The 7,062-nt window shown below is 37.9% G+C and overlaps 1 long non-coding RNA gene across 1 annotated transcript; it reads left to right on the forward strand.

The window, feature by feature from the left end:
• The first annotated feature begins 816 nt into the window (after window positions 1-816).
• On the forward strand, window positions 817-3,421 carry LOC134439621 (uncharacterized). Its single transcript, XR_010032797.1, has 2 exons — window positions 817-1,871; window positions 2,973-3,421. It is a non-coding gene; the product is annotated as an uncharacterized LOC134439621 (long non-coding RNA).
• Window positions 3,422-7,062: the final 3,641 nt, after the last annotated feature.

The raw sequence follows: 7,062 nt of genomic DNA on the forward strand, positions 1-7,062 counted from the left end.
GGATGGTAATTACACAACTCCAAAGTCAGAACTTACAAGGAACAGTATTTCATTGTAGTTACTGTGTTTATCACCATACATAGGCCTACCCATTTATTGCATGGGTAAATGTGGTAGGCCTACTTACCTGACAAAACAATTGCTGGTGTCACACATTGCCATTGGGCTTTATCTTCATTCTTATAGCCGTTGAGTCAAAAGTGTTTGGTAAGTACATGGTAGGTTTCTGCACTGTTACCAAGTAACATATATTTATTTACCAGGTAAAGAAGGGGAAACTGTACCGTAAAGTAAAGCGAATGTTCTTACCAAAGTATTACCAATTTCTTACCAAGCAATTAAACTTGTTTCATAAATCATGTAAGTACATGGTAAGTTTCTGCACTGTTACCGAGTTACAGATATTCAGTTACTAGGTAAAGAAGGGGAAACTGTACTGTAAAGTAAAGCGAACGCTCTTACCAAAGTATTACCAATTTCTTACCAAGAAAATAAAATTGTTATGTAAGTGCAAGGTAAGTTTCTGCACTGTTACCGAGTTACAGATATTCAGTTACCAGGTAAAGAAGGGGAAACTGTACTGTAAAGTAAAGCTAACGCTCTTACCAAAGTATTACCAATTTCTTACCAAGCAATTAAACTTATTTCATGTATCATGTAAGTACATGGTAAGTTTCTGCACTGTTACCGAGTTACAGATATTTAGTTAGGCTACCAGGTAAAGAAGGGGAAACTGTAGGCCTACTGTAAAATAAAGCGAACGCTCTTACCAAAGTATTACCAATTTCTTACCAAGCAATTAAACTTCATATCATGTAAGTACATCTACACTGTTACCAAATTACCAATATTCAGTTACCAGGTAAAGAAGGGAAAACTGTTCTCATAGGACTCGGTGTTAATTGCTAGCATGGAGATAAAATTTGCACTGCTGTAGTCAGAGAACGGCAGGAAGTACAGGAGAAAGGTAAAACCCAATAACTTAACTCAAGGGGAAGTGTAATACGAGCTAATTTCCAAACATGGGACAGTATCACTTTAACATCCGAGTTGGCAGCAGATATAAAGACTCATCAGACCAGGCCTACATTTTTTACAATACAAGACTAGAGAAAGTATTGCCTGGACTGATGAGTGTATTTCTGCTGCCAACTCGGATGGCTGCCTTGTTCCACATACACACACAGATGCACTGTATTTTATTATTATTAGGCCAATTATTTCATTCCAGAATTCCTGCTGCCCATTCTTCATTTCCATTTTCATGAATAGCACTTTTCAATTTCTAGGTATTATGACAGCAAACATTGCATTTTTCATCAATGGAAAAAATGAAAAGGGGGATTTTCTCCATGATCCTCAATTTTTAATTTCCAGAAACAGGCATTTTTAGCTGCAAAACTTACTATGTTCATGTAACCCAGTTGACAAATGCATATTAAAAAGGTGGTTGATTAAATAGCATAAATAGTAAAATGGGATAATAAATAGTGATAATACTGATAAGGCAATTCATGAATGATGGGTTGTTATTGTTAAAAACACGATTAACATATATTTGATATAGCCTAACTTTTACTGTGACAGTTACGTTATGGGACTTTTATTTTGACATGCGTTTCCACGCATTCAGCTTTCCGTGGAGCCGTTCTAGTCAGTTGAGCTGAGAAGAGCTCCAAAGCTGAATTGAAGACTCCGTTTCTTCTGGTCCACCTTGGAGCTAGATATTGATAGAAAAGTAATTCTAAGTTAATGATAACTACTTCTAAGTTTCCTTTTGGACCACCGAGCGACCTGCTCTGTACATCTTTTGTGTTTTGAAGAGAAAGAAGCTGCGCTTCGTCGTGTATTGTTTCTGTTGAATCGTCTCGGTAAGGCAACCACCTGTAACTTATTTTCTGATGTAACTTGAGTGTTATTGCTCATCACTGTGAAATACTTCGGTGAAACTTCAGGATTGTAGTTTGTTTTGTTAATACTTGTTGTGTTTAGTGTGAAAAGGGTATATTTTGGTTGAATTGAGTAAGTTTAAAGCTTGGAATGAGCTGCCTGTAATTCACATGCTTGTGATCACGCACCCATCACGTGCGAGGGGAGAGGTCTGAACGACTTACTGTGCTCGGCAATATCTGTGTGTAATTCCCGCGGTTTCAGTACCGAGTGATGTTTTTCATAGTATTCATCCTGTTATTTGATAATGGTTATGTAACTGAATGGTATGCAATGCTTTTCAGTATAAATGAAGTGTAAGCTTATGCGGTTTCCATATATTTTCCTTTGAGAAGATTGATATTAATGTTGTACAACCAGAGGTGGAAAGAGTAGGCTACAGAAAATTTGTACTCAAGTAAAAGTATCTTTACTTTGCCTAAATCCTTCTCGAGTAAAAGTAAAAGTAGGCCTACCTATCTAAAAATCTACTCAAATAAAAGTAAAAAGTACTTCACTTAAAAATGCAATTTGAGTAAAAGTACTTAGTTACATTTAATTAGCTTTCCTCTCGACAATTTAATGTTTCTTTTTCTTGAATATCGTCCTCCATAACCTCTATCTCTTGCTTGGCACCAGCCATCATCCAATACATTGATCCAAGATAGTACAATCGTGGAAATGCTGTGTGCCATCCTGCATAATCTTTCATTTCCGGCAGATTGTGGCATTATTTTGCGTGGCATTTTGTCTATTTTTTACTCAGTACTCTGGCCAGGTTCCAGTGTTAATTGAGTTAACTACTTGGGTCAAATGTACTCAAATACTAGTAAAAGTATTCATTTTAAAAACTACTTAAAAAGTACAACGTAGGCCTACTCATAAATGCTACTCAAGTACAATACTTGAGTAAATGTAATTAGTTACTTTCCACCCCTGTGTACAACTACTTTAAGTTTAAACTGTTTGAACTGATATTTGATAAGAAATGTGAACATTGTCCTGTGTACATGTGTAGCTTAACTAAGGGTATGGTTACACAGGTGACGTTTTTTGAACCTGGATTCCGCTGTGGATTGATGACTGCGTTTGATGGCGAGCCACCCACCCCATTGAGTCGGATCCTGTCCTGTGTCATTGTACATGGCGCATATGTGGTAGGGTTGTGACCTGCCTGTGTCACAACAACACTGACTGACTGACTTGAGTTGTTACTTTAACGGTTTACAAACTGAACTAAGGCCTTGAACTGAACGGAACTACTATAAAGGAACTACTTTTTCTTGAACAACTGAAAGGAACTCTTTTCTCTTTGAGGATTCAAAGGACTGATTTAAAGGACTGTTCCCAACTTTTGGAAAACAGACAATTACTCACTTTTGAAGGACAATTCATTTTATTTTATTTTAAAGGGTCAATTCTTTTCTTTTATTTTGGGAATATGTACATATTTTCTACCTTGCAATTCATAACTAAAGAAAGAAAAAAAGTATATCCTTGTGTGGTGTCTTTTAATTGCACTTATCTTTTTGCACTCTCCCAGAGCCTAGTGTCTTTATTCTCTAGCTATTGAACCTGGCCTATCATCGACGTGTACATACCTAGTAGTGGGTTACATTCATACTAGTATAAATTAGTTTATTACCTAAACATAATAAAATTTGGCAATAAGCAGCACAGTTCCAATGAGCAGCATAGTTGCAATACTGTCGTTTGCCACAATATACAATAATAAAAAAAATGATTTCCACAATAATGCTTTGATTTGCTTTTGATGTATTTTTTTTCCCTTCTTTACCTGGTAAATGAATATCTGTAACTCGGTAACAGTGCAGAAACCTACCATGTACTTACATGATATATGAAACACGTTTACTTTCTTGGTAAGAAATTGGTAATACTTTGGTAAGAGCGTTCGCTTTACTTTACAGTACAGTTTCCCCTTCTTTACCTGGTAACTGAATATCTGTAACTCGGTAACAGTGCAGAAACTTACCTTGCACTTACATGATACATGAAATAAGTTTAATTGCTTGGTAAGAAATTGGTAATACTTTGGTAAGAGCGTTCGCTTTACTTTACAGTACAGTTTCCCTTTCTTTACCTGGTAACTGAATATCTGTTACTTGGTAACAGTGCAGATACTTACCATGTACTTATATGATATATAACAAGTTCATTTTCTTGGTAAGAAATTGGTAATACTTTGGTAAGAGCGTTCGCTTTACTTTACAGTACAGTTTCCCCTTCTTTACCTAGTAACTGAATATCTGTAACTCGGTAACAGTGCAGAAACTTACCATGTACTTACATGATTTATGAAACAAGTTTAATTACTTGGTAAGAAATTGGTAATACTTTGGTAAGAGCGTTCGCTTTACTTTACAGTACAGTTTCCCCTTCTTTACCTGGTAACTGAATATCTGTAACTCGGTAACAGTGCAGAAACTTACCATGTACTTACATGATACATGAAATAAGTATAATTGCTTGGTAAGAAATTGGTAATACTTTGGTAAGAGCGTTCGCTTTACTTTACAGTACAGTTTCCCCTTCTTTACCTGGTAACTGAATATCTGTTACTTGGTAACAGTGCAGATACTTACCATAGCAAGTTTATTTTCTTGGTAAGAAATTGGTAATACTTTGGTAAGAGCGTTCACTTTACTTTACAGTACAGTTTCCCCTTCTTTACCTAGTAACTGAATATCTGTAACTCGGTAACAGTGCAGAAACTTACCATGTACTTACATGATTTATGAAACAAGTTTAATTACTTGGTAAGAAATTGGTAATACTTTGGTAAGAGCATTCGCTTTACTTTACAGTACAGTTTCCCCTTCTTTACCTGGTAAATAAATATATGTTACTTGGTAACAGTGCAGAAACCTACCATGTACTTACCAAACACTTTTGACTCAACGGCTACAAGAATGAAGATAAAGCCCATGGCAATGTGTGACATCAGCAATTGTTTTGTCAGGTAAGTACCACATTTACCCATGCAATAAATGGGTATGTATGGTGATAAACACAGTAACTACAATGAAATACTGTTCCTTGTAAGTTCTGACTTTGGAGTTGTGTAATTACCATCCAGAGCAGCACATTAACCTAGTAATTAAATGTGGTATTGCTGTAAAACAAACAGGAGGTAAATAGGTAGTACTTTCATCCTTTTTTAAATTGCCATCAAACAATAATTACCCAGAAAATACACAGTGTAGTGTCATGGTAAGTTTTGAGGTTTTTCCCTCTAATTACATAGTATTTACATCATAATTACCCCCTTTTTACATTCTAGGTACCATGTAACTTCTCTCTGTTACCCAGTTGTTACCCAGAAAGTACATAGTAAATACTGTACCGTAGAGAGAAGTTACATGGTACCTAGAATGGGAAAAAGGGGGTAATTACGATGTAAATACTATGTAATTACAGGGGAAAACACAAAACTTACCAAGAAACTACAGTGTGTATTTTCTGGATAACAATTGGGTAATTTCTCTCCGTTACCCAATTGTTACCCAGAAAATACACAGTGTAGTTTCACGGTAACTTTTGAGTTTTTTCCTCTGTAATTGCACAGTATTTACATCGTATTTACCCCCTTTTTACATTCTAGGTACCATGTAATTTCCCTCTGTTACCCAGTTGTTACCCAGAAAGTACATAGTAAATACTGTACCGTAAAATAAAGCGTTACCAGATTTTTTTTCCCTTCTTCCTCACACCCCCTTCCCCCAACGCCATCCCTTGCTCTCTACCTCCGTCTCTCCCTCCATCTCTCCCCCCTGTTTTTTTCCATCACTCCATTACTCCCAAATTCATCCCTCCATCCCCAACATGTCATCATGCATAGGCGTATCTATGACATGCTGATTTGAACCCACTATCGCGTGTGTCCAATTTGCATTTCCAAATTAAGGCGTGCTCCACAACGCCCTGTGACAGGTTAGGTTTAGGGATGGTTTTGGTTTAGGCACAATTTAGGTAGAAATTCGCCTAATCTCGCTGTTCTTGGCAAAAGTAAAGCAGCAGAAACATTGCTTTACTGACAGGTTAGGTTTAGGGGTGGTTTAGGGGTGGTTAGAGCACAGCAAAGCATATTTGCGTTTAGTAACAGAAATGCACTGTGACAAAACAAAATCGCAGACACGGCGGGAAAACTGCGCAAACCTCGTCACGTGTCAAAAGTGCATGAAAACGCTTTACCATTGCGTTGAGGAGCACGCTTTAACTTCAAAATGCGTCGCGTCGTGCGATACATACGCTAAAGCAGTGGTTCTCAACTGGAACAGTCTTGGGACCCACCATTTTCCACTCTCATTCGGTCGCGACCCAATTTTTTTTAGCGTTCAAGTCAATTCAATTCAACTCTCAAAATGTAACCAAGACTCGGATGACTGGTTGCACGCTATCTATCTCGCATAAACATTCAGATTGTATGTATGACAACAGATGACACAGAGTTCACTAGCCTATCAAAATAAAAGTTGTAAATTGTTGCAGGAAAAGTTGGATTTTTTTTTTTAGAATTACGTTTTTTTTACACCAAGGCTCCGCGACCCACCCATGACCCCTCCACGACCCACTTTTGGGTCGCGACCCACCAGTTGAGAAACACTGAGCTAAAGCATGATGACAGCCTGCCATCCCTCTACACCTCCCCCCCATACTTCCGTTTCTTTTTCATTTCTCTGTTAATCTACTGGAATACCCCTACCTACACTCTTCCAAACACACACACACAACCTCATCCCTCTCTCCCGATCACCCTTCATCCCTCCTTCTCCCCCATTCTTTCCATCCCTCCATCCCCCCTACACCTCTCCCCACACTTCTGTCCATTTTGTATCTCTCTTACTGCACAAATACACCTACCGCGACAAGAGCGAGGCGAACAACGGAAGTAATTGACTTTGTATTGAGTCGCGAGACAAAAGCGATTCTGGAGACTAGAGCGATTTGCGCGGCAAGCGCGACAGTTTGAATTTGAAATCCTTACAACTTTCTATGACGCGGTTCGGCTACAAGCCGCGACAGCCAATGACTGTAGAGAGTCCAGTGACCACAGCCAATGGGAATGTTTGAATGCTTTGCCTTCTGCTTGTAACGAACATACTGTAGTCT

The sequence above is a fragment of the Engraulis encrasicolus genome, chromosome 23 (genome assembly GCF_034702125.1).
Source record: "Engraulis encrasicolus isolate BLACKSEA-1 chromosome 23, IST_EnEncr_1.0, whole genome shotgun sequence".
Classification (NCBI taxonomy): domain Eukaryota; kingdom Metazoa; phylum Chordata; class Actinopteri; order Clupeiformes; family Engraulidae; genus Engraulis; species Engraulis encrasicolus.